The sequence below is a fragment of the Vidua chalybeata genome, chromosome 18 (genome assembly GCF_026979565.1).
Source record: "Vidua chalybeata isolate OUT-0048 chromosome 18, bVidCha1 merged haplotype, whole genome shotgun sequence".
In the NCBI taxonomy this organism is placed as follows: domain Eukaryota; kingdom Metazoa; phylum Chordata; class Aves; order Passeriformes; family Viduidae; genus Vidua; species Vidua chalybeata.
In genome coordinates, this window is record NC_071547.1 from 9,048,976 (window position 1) to 9,064,487 (window position 15,512).

Sequence of the window (15,512 nt, forward strand, 5' to 3'; positions counted from 1 at the left end):
TTACGAAAATGCTGGAAAGAATGTTACACCCCATTGCTGCACAGAGGCCAGGAAACCTCTGCTTCCAGCACAGCAGGTTGCCCTATGCAGCTGGGTAAGAAACTTGGGAGACTTTCAGTGAAGATCCCACCTCCTTCAAGTTCTATTAATAATCTGCTTTTCCTACTGAATGCTGTCCATACATTACAGAAATCCTAAGAATGCCAGTGTGGGTTGTGCTCCACATCTGGAGGCCTGCAAGCAAAGGGAGGCCAAGGACATAAAACTTCAGGCACCATTTAGTGAGCTCAGCTCTGTGGTTTAGTGCCCAGCCTCAAAACACCACATTCCCATTTTGAACCTACCAAAAGCAGCTCAATTAATAGGCCCAAAAGCTGTGTATAAAATATATATTATTTAAGGGAAGCAAGGAGGAGGAGAAGACATGAATAGAAGCTTTGATGTCAGGACTTACTCCCTATCTATTTGTTGGGTAATTTAAATCTCTCCCTCTCCACTGTCCATGGTTATTGAGTTTGGTAAAAGGGAAGGAGGAAACCACTTTGGACAAGCCCCTTCTGCTTCGTTTCTTTAAATGGCAACAACAGGTCTAGTCAAACCTATTTCCCTGTTCCCAGTCTTTCCCTCTGTTCTCATGCCAGGTACAAGGAGCATTATACCAATGGCAACCAGTGCCAAAACCTCTCCCATTCTTTAACCAGCAGAGCCCAGGAGCCTGGTCCTACAGGGCAAGGCTCTCAATCAGGGATAAAAAGAGCTCGCACATGGAAAAAGAAGTGGCATTTCTGGGGATGTCATTCCTTGTAAGAAATGCAGCACAGACATCCTGCAGTACTGTCCAGAAGAAATGGAAGAAAACACTGAAGAAAAAGTATGAAACAGAACTTCTAAGCCAGCTGCTTCAAATGGAAACACATCAAACAACTTCTGCAGAAGCAAACAAATCCCAGTAATTTCTGAATGTTCCCTCAGTATTCCATTCAAAGGGTCAGGAATTCCTGGCTACAGAGATTTTTACCCCATTAAAGAAACTGAAGCTTTTTTCTCCCTTACCTGGGAACACATTCAATGTTACCTTTGTAATAGATTACACCTGCATATAAGTTATGCCTCTCCTGGCAGTGGCTAATAAATGATCCTGGTAACATCAGAATTATAGCAAAATTCCAGCACAAAGGATAAAACTAATTTACAGGGAAACAGCTTTATGCTGAGCTAGAGCTGCAAACCAGGAGGACTAAAGCCTAATTTAGGTACACTTCTGTCTGCAAGGCTAGGAACAAAAATCTCAGCTGAGGAGACACAGAAGGCTAGAAGAGCTGGTGACAAACAGAGAATTCAATCCAAAAAGACCGGATGGCAAAGAGAAGGTGGATTCTCTGAGAATGACAGCTGGGGAAAAGAAGTCCTGGCATGCAGCAAATCCAAGGCAGAAAGCACTTTCCACGCCTCCAGGACTGCTGGAAATTAGAAGTATTCCAATAACTTAAATTCAATTGCTTATAACATCACAGCTTTCTGAGTGCAATCACACTGCTCTGGCAAAAAATATCCCTACTTCCAGTATCACCTGGGCAGTTCATTTTTTATGAGACTGGCACCATGAACTTGTACTTCTCTGGATCTAGTAGATGCACAAAACAACAACGACAACAAAAAGAGTCAGTGATACACAGTAATCACTGGAGAAGTGTCTAGGAAACTCTTCTGCAAGGTTTGACAGCGTGGCACCATGGTTACTAAGACAATACATGGCACAAAATCCTGCTCTATACCAAATCCCTTTGTGTCCAACCATCTGGGATAGCAATTCCTTTCATGTAATAGGGAAAAGCCACAATATTTTAGAAATATGGCTTTTTAAACAACACCCCAAGTTCTTTCACTGCTTTTTAACTTTCTAACATGTATAGATGTGCTGAATATACTATTTTATTCATTACTTTAAGGACATGTTACAGAAAGACAACAGTTGAGATCAGTGTCTTTTGTTCTGCAGGTGAATCTAGGAAGAGCCAGATTAGCATCCAGCAATGCTTTGACTTTCTCCATTTTTAAACTGAGATAATAGCTACCTATACTCAGAACTGTAAAGTAAAAGCTAGAAAAATACCTCTTTCCAGTTTTTTGGGCAAAAGTCACTTCCTACAGGTAACTAACTCTTATTAGGCTTCTCACTTGCACTTTTCATAGCAGGGAGGGTTTTCTAGGTGAATTAGGATAACCTATACAGTTAAGGGCCAAATTATTCAATTGCAAAGAAGAGAAATCCCAAAGCATCACTCAGGAACAGCTTTTTGAAACAAGGAAAATTACACAGCTTTAAGTTACTATAGAAACAAGCAACACACCCTGCTATACACAACAGAAGAATTTCAGAATTACATAAATCCAGGACCCCAAAATCTTGCATATTATCCCCTTCAAGGCACTATTCTGCAGTCAAGCTCTTCTGGATGCAGCACTTTACTCCTCTTTTACCTGTTCTACTACCAATCCTTTAGTCAAAGCTTCTCCAAGGGCATGGAGAAAAATCTTCCTCAGTCTCAAATTCATTATGTTTCCAGTTTTTACCTCTCTGTGCCCCCCTGATGGATGCCAGTCCCAGCAGCTGGTCCTCAGACAAGCTTACACAGTAATTGACTTGACATCTTCTTGAACACTTCTGCATTATTGTTTTGAGAGCTTACAGGTAGGAAGGTCATTGTATAAGGGCATGCCTCCCACACAACCTGCAGTTCTCCTGAAATCATGCCCTGGAACACAACATCACATCTGCTGTCACAGCATTGATGTGTGAGGAAGGTTAAAGACTGAGCCAGCTCCTGTACATATCCTGCACCACCTCTCTGCTCACACCTGCAGTCTCCACTCTTCCTTGAGCTGAAACCTGCTGTACATGCTTCTCCAGAATGAAACTTCAAAAAACAAATAAAAATGAACCTGTGGGATGCTGCTCTGACCTCCAGCACACATGACCAGACTGCTGGTGCAGCCCCAGCAGCGCTGCTCTGGGAGCTCTGGAGCTGCAGTGGGAGGGCAGCTGGGCATTGCCACACCTGAGCTTCACAAATGGAGCTTCAGCCACTTGGCACCAATCCCAGTTACTTGGTGTCCTTTTTTTTTTTTTTTGTTTGTTTGTTTTCTTCAATCAATCATCCCCTATAAGTCAAATACTGTTTTTTCCTGTTGTTAGGAATGGGATTCATTGCTTCAGCCTGGCTTCCTCTAGGACACATGGGGAGGAGAGATAAGCTCTCCCTTTCAGTCAGTGCTGACCACAGATAAGCAGAGGGGCTTTATTATTTTCCACCTGGCTCTACAAGCAGGACACAAGCAAGGATAATCTGAAAACCTGACAGGTTGAGGAGTAGAAGAAGCAAATGCTTCTTCAGCAAGTCTAAGCTTGCTAACAAGGTTTAAGCAGCAGGGCACATTATTTTAGGCTCAGGAAGTAACCAAATCTTACAATTCTGCAGGAAAGAAAATTAGTTCTCCCCCCTAGGAAAACTGAGGGTAAATAGCTGATGTGCATAGCCATTCTTTGGAGATCAAAACTTACTGGCAAATCTTTTCAAACCAGCCTTTTGCCACATTAACTCCCTTTAACACAAAAGAATTTGAAGACCACAGTCTAACAGATGAGGAAGCTTTGCCATCTCATCCTTTGCAGGGAGGCACAGGTAGCAGCATCACTTAAAGAGTATCAAAGAGATGACTGAGCAAAAAAGAAGAGGTGGGGGGCATTTAAAATATACTGTAGTTCTAGTACTTCAACAAATGTCAGGAAGTGCTGAAGTCCTGCCTTTTATTTTGTCCCAAAATACAATAGTATGATTTAAGAAGGGTGTGGGAAAACTTACTTGGTGCCCACAGGCAAAGAAAATGTACTCCAAAAATCATGGCACTGTAAAGCCTGGGCTTCTCACCACCTCAAGCTATAACAGAACAGATGCACTTTTAATGCCCCTGTCACCCTGCCCATCCTTACAGATAATGTTTGTCCTCTGGAATAAAAGAAGGCAGACAGCATTTGGAGAAATCAGAAGCAGATTAAGTGAATTCCTAAGCCCATTTCAACAACTGTGCTTCTCATTTATGCTCATGTGCTGCATTCTCCAGTGTTTTTTAGTTGTTGCCACATTCCTAGAGACAGCTATCAGCATGGCAATTGCCATTACAAATCTGGAGTTCCATCTTTAGACTTAACATGAAATAAGGTCACAGAAATGAGATGCAAGAAAACAAGTCTGTACTACCAAACATTTGGAAACTTAGTCAAACAGCTGAGACAATGTTTCTGCACTCCAGTAATGTGCTCTGTTCATCAAAATGCTGCCCAGCACTTTAAGTAGATTTTCTCTATGCTTCCACTTCCAAGCTGGTTTCTTCTATTAACTCAAATCCTATGTGGATGCTTGTCAGCCCCGATCTTCAGCAGATAGTCTACACTTCAGAGACACTTCTGAACTGAACTCCTGAGCTGATCCCTACACATAATGCACTGAAATATTTACTTCTGTGCGCTTAAAAATGTATGTGTCTGGTCTCTCCCTCAGGGACCAATTTTTCCCCCAAGTGAAAAGTCTGAGATACCTGCGGGCCAGGACCAAGAAATACAAAAGAAATTGTTACCAGAAGAAGACTCTTATAATTCATTTGAGAAAGTTCTTTTCACTGAAGCTAGTGGGACTATATCTCAGAACATTTTGTCAGAAAAAACACTAAAAAGTCAGTGCTTTGAAGCACATATTACTTGAGAAAAGAATGTAATTTGCAGAATAATCCAAATTAAAACAACAAAAACACTTCCCCAGAAACACAAACACAAAGCAAGATGCTCTCAGTATGTACAAGCAGGCACAGCTAAGATCTGCAGATCCTTTGACCTATTGCAATTCTTTAAAATATTTATGTAAAAAAAAACCAGAAAAAAAAACTTAAATAAGCAAATCCAAATATTTTGTTTAATCAGTGGCTCCTAACAGTGTACTACAAGACTGCCTGTCAATTTAGAAAAAAAAATACAGCATTTTATTTGAAATAGAAAGAAGAAACACTCATAATTAAAACAAACAGGAAAGTGCCCTTCAGTGAGGAAAAGGAGCAACCCTGGGGCAATGACTGGGGTAAGTCATTGAACAGGGGCTCAGATTTGACAAGGCACACAGTGAGCTCAGGGGCTGCACGAGCAGCTCACTGTGCAGCACACACAGACAGCAAAGACCACACTAACACACAGCAATGGGTAATCTACACCATGCAATTAAATATTTAGGGAAATTAGGGCCTGCACAGAGCTCTGCAGCAGCCACTGCCTCCTTACACTGACTCTGGAAGAGAAGCTCTGCATCAGCCTCTGCACAGACTGCCCTGAGAAAGGAAAAAACTCTCACCTTTCATGGGTAGCTGTGGCACAGCCGTGATGCTCCAGGTGACCAAACCACTCCAACCAAAGCTGGTACATTTAGCAAGTAGGAAAAAGTTAAACAGCGCCAAAGCCTTCCAGGGTCAGAGCTCTTGTGCTGACTAAACAAACAAATTTACATTATGCATACAGACAATACTGGATGTCAAAGCCTGGTATGTCAATGAATGAGATTGTGTATTTTCTGACACAAGAGTTTCAAATGAACTCACACTTTATGCACCATACAGATGTGAAAAGGCCTTACTGCTGAACCATTAAATATTCTGCACATTGCAATCCCAAAAAAACCCACAAAAACCATCAACACTCCCCACAGGACTTTTAAAATATTTGATAGTGTGTGCACAGCAAACCATAACAGGAGAAGCACACCTTTCATAGCACACATGAAGGAGTCTGTCTGTTTTGCTATCAGAACATTGTAGAACCAGATTTCCTAGGGAAGAAACCTCTCCACTTTGCCACAGTGGAGCAAGTGAGACCAGACTGCAACAGCTATCCAAAAGAACACAGATAAGGACATTATGCATGCACAAAAATGGTGTCAGTCACCAACCTGTACATGCATTTATCTGCAATTATAGCTTATTATGCCTGCAGTCATAACACAGTTATTCAACAAATTCTGAAGACATTAGCCTCCTGGAGAGTATGAAGTAGTTTTTCACCACCAGCAGAACCAGCTGTCTGAGGATTACTGCAGTGATAAAAACCTCTTTCCCTCTGTATCACCTTACAGTGACAGCAAGGACATCAAAGGAAGGGACAATGAACAAGCCATGAGCCTGGTTAAATAGGCACTGACAGAGCAGGAGTGCAAAGAGATGGTTCAGGAAACAGCTAGCCCAGAGGCAACACAGACCAAAGAGAATGGATGTCAGTTCCAGCAAAAACCTGCCTGATGCCAGGCCCATGCACAGGCACAAATTAGACATCACTACAGGAAAAAGAGGCAACATTACATGCTTTATATGCTGCTGCTCTGACATGTGGAATTAAAAAATTATGTAGGTATTTCTGCAGCCTCAGTTCTGATCACAGCAAAACTGCATCCCCAGAGAGGAGAGGAGACCAAAAGGGAGGAAGGAGCATCTCCTGGCAGAAGAGGACACAGCTTGCCAGTCCAGTTGGACAGCACTCTGCTGTACCGGCACGAGGAGCCTGGCTTCCTGCTCAGAGATAAATCATGACTTTGAAAGCCTCAGTAACAATTCAGTCAATAAATTACCCTTGTCTCATACCAGTTTTCAGCTTCAGTATAAAATCTGACCTTGACTAAGATAGACTTTGGCAAAGAAATTATACAAAAAAGTAACCCAAAAGATACAGATTTTCTATTCAGCTAGTCCATTAATTTTCATTCTTAAATCCAGCTTTGCAGCTAAAAGTCTCCCAAGGACAGTGTATCCCTAATTAAATGTCATGCAAAGGGAACATACTGATTCAATTGTAACAATTTAGCATTAAGACATTCTGGAATCAGACTTCAATATATGACGTCATACTCTGTAGACCAATGTCTTTTGAGCTAGAAGAGTTTCTGATATGTTCACATGGACAAATCAACATGAGACAATGAACAGGATTTCAGAGCTGGTGCTACAAGGCTTTCCTAAATCACAGAGTTTCATCCAGACAATGCTTCAAATGTGCCAGGCAGAGCTCTGAGGAGCCTTCTTTACCAGGATTTCACAGGTGTACGTGACACATTTAGATTTTTAAGGTTAATAGTACATTCCCAGATACTTCAGACTCGGGCAGAAATAAATACTCCAAACAAATTAATTGGCACTTTCTGACCAGTATTTCAGCAGTTAAGAATTAGGAATGTTAAAGTGTGCTGGGACTTGAAGTCTGGGTGTGGTTACCACTAAGCTGAAAGAAAGAAACAAGCCAATGCAAGAACCAGCTCATGTTTTGCCAGGGAGATAGAAACAAGGCTAAATTAAACCAAGAAACGGTGGTAACAGATACTAAGTGTCATTTTGAGTGTCATTGACCGCAGCAGCGCAAAAGTTACAGAAATGACTGCGCCTCAGGAGAGCCAGACATTCTGTTCCTGTTGAGCATTAATTTTTTTGCCAGAAGATGCATGAAGTTTATCAGTGAAAACGAACACAAGAAAAGATAATTTCAGTTGTGTTTCATCTTCACAGCTTTCAGTGACTGTATATCCACGCAGTAATTTTCTCAAGCTTTTTAAATCCAACTATATTCATGTAATTAGGCGATAGTTTTCTATTTAAAGCACAGGCAGAAAATTCTCTGTCACACTTGACACTGTCCTTAAGTCACTCCTTTGTACCTGGAGATGGCACACTCTCAGCAGTACCTAAACACAAAGACTGTAGAGAAAAGGGCTGTTATCAAAGAGAACTCCTTCACCTCAGCCTTCACACAATGGAGTTCTTTGTATCCCTATCACAATCAAAAATAATATTGTCTTCCATACTCCTCTTCACTTCTCACCATCCTCCACCTTCCCCACAGAAACAAATATGGAAGGACAAAGTCTGCCTGTACCCTTTAATTTACAACAGATTCCAAACTGATCCAAATGGCTGCTAATCAGAGTTGAACAAATACATGGATTTCTAGGGTAGGTTTCTCAGGAAAGGCTCAGAACTACCCTCACTCATCTCTTTGAAGGTGATGAATATTTACAAGTGACAGGATGCACTGAGACAATGCGCAGAACTTTCAAAATGCAAATTTTGACTGCAAATTCCTCCCTTTAAGAGAGAAATAATCCTTGTTCCTGGTGTGCCCAGCAACCTCGACAAAGGCACTTGTGCTCCAAAATCAATCCACAGTTCTTTAACAAACTAATCTGTGTAGTTGGCAGAGGAAATCCCATCTTGCTACACTGGGCAGGAAAAGGCTGAAGATCCTTCAAAGCATGTTTGTGGAGGATCCCTTTCTGTCACTCCCCACTGCAGCAGATAAAAATTCTGAAATTCCCACCATTCCCCAAGGAAACAGCAGCAGTGTTCATCCCCACCCAGCACCTGTAGCCGAGCAGAAGTTTCTAAAGCAGGGCTGAGCCATCAGCTGTCTCCCGAAGCAGCACAGGCAGCTTTTGTGCCTCCCTCCCTGGCAGCTGCAGGGACAGCCATGGGGGCTGGGAGCAGGGGGCTCTCCCCAGCACACCCAGGGTAGAGCATCAGCAAGGGACAAAAAGGGGCTCAGGAAAACGGGGAAACAGAGCAAGCACACAGGTGCCATGTATTGGCATCCTCTCCTTCCTTCCAGCTTGCAGTTATTTATTCTGAGGTCTAATGTTTAATGCTGGGGAAATTCCAAGTCCACCTAAGGCTGGAGAATTTATAAAGAAAATGTGAATCACAGTACAATCTCACCTGCCTGCAGCCTTTCTGGGAAAAGGAGTGGAGAGAAGGCTGTCTGACCCAGCACCTTAGTCACCCAGAGCTTCCACCAGCCAGGCTTCAGGAAGATGCAGGTGACAAAGGACTAGAACAAGCCCGAGTGGCCCTGAGCACTGGCATGAGGCCGCAGGGCCCCAGTCCTGCCCCAGAGCCAGCAGCAGATGCCACCCCAGGGTGTGTGACAGCTCCCATTCCACAGACAACAGCTGGGTAGCAAGTGACAAAGCCACAGAAGGGAAGCAGCAGCTGAACAGGTGACAGCTCTCAGCAGAACCCAGCTGGAGCCCAAAACAGTGAGTTTGGAGGGTGGTGGCCACAGAAAGGGAATCTAAACAGCAGGAAAAGCTGCAGCTTTCCCTGGAGCCAAATCCTCCAAGTTCAGGCCATAAAACATCAGATAAAATGCAAAACTGGCAGAGTAACCATAGGAGGGACAATGGGAGAAAATGAAACATGCCTGGGTAACATTTACCACAGTCAGTGGTAACACAAGAAATGTGTGTTCCCTTTCAAAAATTCTTCTGTGCCTTCCTCTGGTCCTCAGTGTTCCTTCAGCTAAAGAATTGCTACTCCTCTAAACTCAGGTAAGCAGTGATACTCAAATGTAGATATGCATCACATTCCTCTCAGGCCTATCCTGCAATTTTCAAGCTAAGCAGGGAGTTTCACTCCACAGCAGAGCTCAGGTAATGAACATGAGGTCAGCTTTGACAGCACCTACTGGTTTTTAATGCTGTCACAGCTGGTCCACCAGCTGTTTTCTGCATGTACTCTTGCAAACTTAAGGGGCAGGCCAGGCAGCACAAGTTTGAGCACTAAATTCTTGGATTAACAGGGGTTAGATGAGGCAAATGCATAAGCAGCAGCACTCTGAGGAAGTCCAGAATGGAAGCATAGCTGCAAAGAGGCTAGAGTGCAAGAGCCACACAAGCAGTATTTCTCAAACTCTTTAAACATACACAAACATACAAATAGTGGCTGAAACTACCTAAAAACATGCACAGGTAAATTTCTCAAACACTGACTTAATTACAGTTAAATTAACACTACTATAGATCCACACCCCACTAGCAGAAGTCCTAAGAAAACAAGAAATAAACAGGTGAGTCATCCAACTTTTTCACCTGCCTTTCTTGTATCCCTTTATTGAGCCCAGACTCTGCAGCATCCAAGCTGCTGCCACATTCCATGCAACTGTGGCTGCCAGTCTTCACCTGGCAGTTCCTGGGCACAGGTTTGGAACCATTTTTCCATGAACATGGGCTCCACTTGGAAACAAAAGGCTAAAAGTACTGATCCATGTCACTTCTTTTCTTCCTCTAGCTATTTCAGATGAGATATTATAGAGCTGCTCGAGCCCCCTCATCTTCCTCACAAATTTAGGGGAGAACAAAGGAAAGCTGTGCCCAGCTTGCTTCAGGAAAGGTGTCCAAACCAAAGTTAACTAGAACATGTGAACACAGCCAAAGCTTGGCAGTGCCATTGGCTGTTCCTAATGAAGGGAGTTGCCACAGGGTGCATTTCAGACACATCCACAGCAGTTCTGCCATAGATTTGGTCTCCCTTTGCAGTAAGTGACATTCAAAACAAAGAAATTTACAGTTTAGAAAGAAAATCTTCATCTTGCACAAAAAGATGATAGAGGTGTAGAGGTAAAGCCCATCCCGCTCAACAGTCCCACTTTCTTTCACTGTCCTGTGCCATACCAAAGGGATCCTGCTCCCTTCAGGCTTTCTTTCCTTTCTTGAACAGGAATTGGCACAGTCAGAAGGCAAATTGCCTTTTACCATCCCCAGTAAGGTGATCAGGAGGCAGGAGATGGGAAGTCTGGGCTCTAGCAGAACCTTGTTCACCAGTTTAGGTTAGCAGCTTCTCCACAAGTACTCAGCACCTACTATTCACAGAGGGTGTAAGAGTGAACTAGAGATTCCCCTTTCTGCTTTCTTCACTTTTATCCAACCTCAAGAATTGCCCACTGAAGGCACTCCATCCAACACCTCCCAAAGCTATGGCATCAAAAGACCTGTAAGATAAACCACGTGGACTGGTAGCATGTCTCTATCTGCCATCTTTAATCAAGTTATGTGGAAATCTTAACCTTGCCAAGCAATAATGTGATGCCTCCTAAAATGCTCCATTGACAGAGATTTTTGTTGTGCCCACCAGAACTCCTTCTGTCCACCCCTCAAACAGTGACTCTGCTGGGTGTGCAATAAAACTGTGACACTCTCAACCCCCTCTTACATAGCAGAAACAAGAACCAGGGTCCAGAGACAGCCAAGTGAGAAAACCAGTCTGAGGCAACACAGGTCCTGCTGAGCAGCCCCTCACTACTTCTAATGGCTCCCTCCCTGTGCAGATGCAGCTCCTGCACCCCTCCTGCTCAAGGACCACATGACAACACAGAAGCAAGGCTGGCCTCTCACAGCCAGAGAAAACCGAGGGCCTCTGCAGCCTACAACAATGTGTGAATATAAATCACATCCCAGCCAAACCTCACACTGACGAGTGGTTCTAAACCTTCTTTTAAAAAAGAAACAAAACCAAAACAAATAACAAAAACAATACAGAGCAGACCACAGCTCCCCTGCTTTTAGATCTTCCTCACCCTTTCAGGAGCTCAAAAGGACTCTCTGGTGACCTCAGAGAATATCAGCTCTTTCTTGTTGGCATGCAGCTAGCTGTTCTGTGGAGCTGCCCCATGAAAGCAGGGGTTCCTTTATTTACAGTTACTTTCCTCCTTTCCCACCAGTTATTTTTAAGGGATTATGTTTCCTGTTTTCACTGCTTTGCCTCCATTTGTCATTCAACACTGCCATTAAAGTAAGAGGGAAGTGCAGGGAAACAGATCAACACAAAGCAAACCTTTAGGGTGCAGCAAGCAAGGGATTAAATGTCACCTCTTCCCCCTCAGCCTCACCTCTCCCTTGCACACCCTCCAAGACATTACATAAATATAGCTTATCCTCCAGCATATACCCAGGTTCTGACAGCTGTGGCAGATTAGACATTTCAGGATGGATCAGATAAGCAACCTATTCATCCTGGTCTGTGACAGCTACTTACCCTCCCTCTGGCTGGTCCATTTTGGATCACCAACAGCTTGTTCTGGAAAACCCCTCCCTGTATGCTGGAGCAAGAAATGGTGCCACAGTATTTTTTAGAGACAAAAGCAGAGCAACAGAACTCAGATACTCTTTCTTTTTATGCTGTTGATTTGCAGACATTGTCTCTCTACCACCTCAGTACTGGATGTGCGATTTCCAGGGAAATGATAGTCAGAAAAAAAACAAAACTAAGAAAACCCAAAGGGTCTGGCAGCAATTTAGAAGGATGCAATCCACAGAACTACTGCCCTTTCCTTAAGCCTTTGCTTACAAATGTGCTGGCAGCAGTCTCAAAAACCCTCTTGATGAAGGTTGTACTGAGTGACTCAGGTGCAGTGTATTCCTATAATTCTGCTGCTCCTCAGCACTGCTCTTCTGCAACTTGTAGACGTATGATGACCCCTGAGGACAATAAATACAAAGCTATCAAAAGTTAAGGGTAACAGAACAACAATCAACTATTGAGTAGATAAAGGGCAGTTTTACTGTTTTAACACCTTTTCAGATATCTTAAAGCTCTTTGCTCTCTGTTCATGCATTCTTTACTACAGGCTGACTCCCATCCGTCACCTGATACTCAAACACACGTGCTCTCTATGAAGGATAAAGAATAACTGTTTTAGCAGAAGCAGAGTCAGAAGCATCTCTGCCAAGTCCATTAGCCCCCTCCAAGAGTTCACATGCTCTTATTCACATGATTCTAGGGTTCCCCAAGGCTGCTGCTGTAATTGCAACCTTCCACCCTCCTCTCCCCCAGTCACACCGTGGGGCTGCCCCAAAAGGGACAGTGCATTGCAGTAGAAGCAGATGATGGCCAAGGGATGGAGGGAAATGAAAGATAAAAAGCAAAGTGTTGAGACAGGAACACAAAGACTCTGAAATAATAGTTGGTTTTAAGCCAGCTCAGGGTATGGCTAAGCTAGTCTAATGAGGGAGTGCAGGTTTGTGCAGCAGCAAATTATACACAGAAAAAATCCTTACACAGGTATCAGAGAGCAATTAAGGTTTAATTAGGCTCAGGATAGACAAATCAACACCAAAGAGGAAACTAATTACATATGAAACTGAATCATGCATGGCACATAGACACCAGGGATACCAGAATAGTAAAGGGCATTGAGATGGGAGAAAACACCACAACCAAAAACTGTCAACAAGGAGAGCAATCACCATGTGAGATGGCCATAGCCACTTGTGAAGAAGATACATTTCTGCTCCCAGGCAGAAGTAATCATCACTTCATGGGACTGCAACATGAACATATTTCAGCAGAGAAGAAAAAACCAACTAAAATCAGAGCAAAGCATCAGGAGACACTAAGCTCAGTATCTGACAGCTCAGACCACGCAGATGGGCAGAAGGGACAATAACACTGAAGGCAAAAGCAATTTCCCGATGCATAAACCAAGTTGTCCTTTCCATTGCATTAGGAAAGGCAGATACCCTCCCAACACCAGCTAAGAAAGGGTGTAGTCCTCTCCAGCAAAGTGTGCCACTGTGCTGATGAAAGGCCAAGCTGGGGAACAAACACGTGGTGCACATGCAGAGAGGGCTTAGCTCAGCAGGGCTGTTCTCAGGAGAGTCAAGAGAGCTGTGTAGGTACTGCTCCTCTCAAACCATACATTCCCTGAGGGCTGGGTATTCCTGTCTCCTTTGAACAGTGCCACCTTATTTCTTGACACTACTGTAAACAGATTTACCACAGGAACTGGTTTAGGGAGCTGCTGATTCAGACCATCAACAACTTCAGATTTTAAAGTTCTTCTTAAGAGGTAGAACAAGCAGAGCACACAATAATGGAGTTTTGGAAAAAATAATCGGTACAAAGGGTATAAATAAGCAACCACACCATAAGTGAAAACCTGGGCAAAGCTGCTGCAAAGGAAGAAAATGAAAGTTTCTAGGCCTGGTAATATATCACAGATCACAAGACAGTTGCATTCTTGGCTGAATACGCCAGCTTCTCTCACTGATCTTGCAAGAGAATGTTAATGAGACCTACCTGGAAGGCTTTAAAATTTAGGGGAGTACTGTTCTGGCAGGAACTTACTGGTTAGTAAGTCATTCTGAAACACAAATTACCTTTACTGTAAATGCACCTTTCTAAGCAGTTAAAACATAAACGAAAAAACAAACAAAAAATCCGAAGCAAACAAACAAAAACCCCAAACCAAACATCAACCCAAAAAAACCCCAACATACAGCTCTGCCTTTGGAGAACTGCAAATAAGAAAAGCCGGTTAGTCTAGCAGTCAATCCTGTAGCACAAGAAAAATGGAATTTTTTCAATTCCTGTCTCCTTTATTGTTGCCAGCTAAAGGCTTGGTTGATTTCTTAAGCAAACTCAGTGAGAGAATAGATTGGACTTCCCTGAAATATTCTCCTGCCACAAAATTTCTGTACTGCAAATTACCATTCAATTAACAACAGTTATGGTCAAAAGAAGTGTCTCTTGCACTGTTGTAAGAGAATAAAAGTCAGACCCCTGGATTCTACTGTGCCAAGAGCCATAGAAATGTTGGGAGAAAAGGAAAACAGAAGAGCTTCCCAGTAAGGAGCCTGGTAATGAGAAACAAACTAGCTTTGTTTCATTTACATGCATTAGTAACTAAAAAATATATATTTTGTTGGTTATATAAAAGATGTGGTCACCAAAAGATATGGTTCTTTATTATCCAAGTACTGCAGCATAAGCCAACAAAAAGGCAGTAGAGCTAAGTAACTAGAGCCCTTTAGGCCCTGTCCACAGCAGTGTTCTAGCAGTGAAAAGAAAGGTGAAACCATACTGATCTAACCACCACAGGCAAAATGAGAGGGGCCAAAGCTAACTTAGCATCAATGATACCCCCTCACATCATGGATGAGATGTATGCAGTAAGTTCTAGAACCAAAACTAAAGTCCAGGGTCAAGATCCCAGACCTATCACCTGTAGATGATCTTGGTCAAAAAAACCCCTCAGTTTCCCTGGATGGACAGGAATGTACCCACATTTCTGAAACACCTGCAGATCCCAAGAACAAATAAGCCCATATCATTACAGCAGTGCAAGAGAATATATGGAAAGAAACCCCCAGTTTTAACAGTGTGTATCCTTATTCTTTTGTGCAGAAAACTTCAGACTGAGTTTTCTCCTCCCCATTCCCATGTCAGGTACAGGATCCTTACGTGCATTTTTTTAATCCAACCACCAATTCTGCACATTGCAACATAAAATGACAAATTATCCTTTTAAAAGTAGATAACTGATCCTAATCACAAGTCTCACACAGACTTTCATACTAGTAAAACTATATTTCAATATACTTAGAACAAACCCCAGGACTCTCTAAGCACAGGACTCCTACCATCCTTAACACTATTCTTTTCTCCAGGCCTGCTTCTCTGAAAAACATTCACCCACCCAATTTTTGCCTTATCAGGAACCTGCTACATTCCAAAGGGCTGTGCTCAAGGTTGTAATGTTCTTTTCCAGGCATTTTGCTGACTATTTCACTGCCAAATACGGCCCTTTCCAGGATATACTTTTCTGCAAGAACTCAAAACTCGAGGCATTTCAACAGGGTTGCACAGCATTGCTGACAGAAAGT

General features: G+C 42.9%; 1 protein-coding gene across 1 annotated transcript in view; it reads right to left on the reverse strand.

Moving 5' to 3' along the window:
• The window catches only part of BCR (BCR activator of RhoGEF and GTPase), a 99,935-nt gene that overhangs the window by 67,897 nt on the left and 16,526 nt on the right, over nucleotides 1-15,512 (reverse strand). The window lies entirely within an intron of this gene.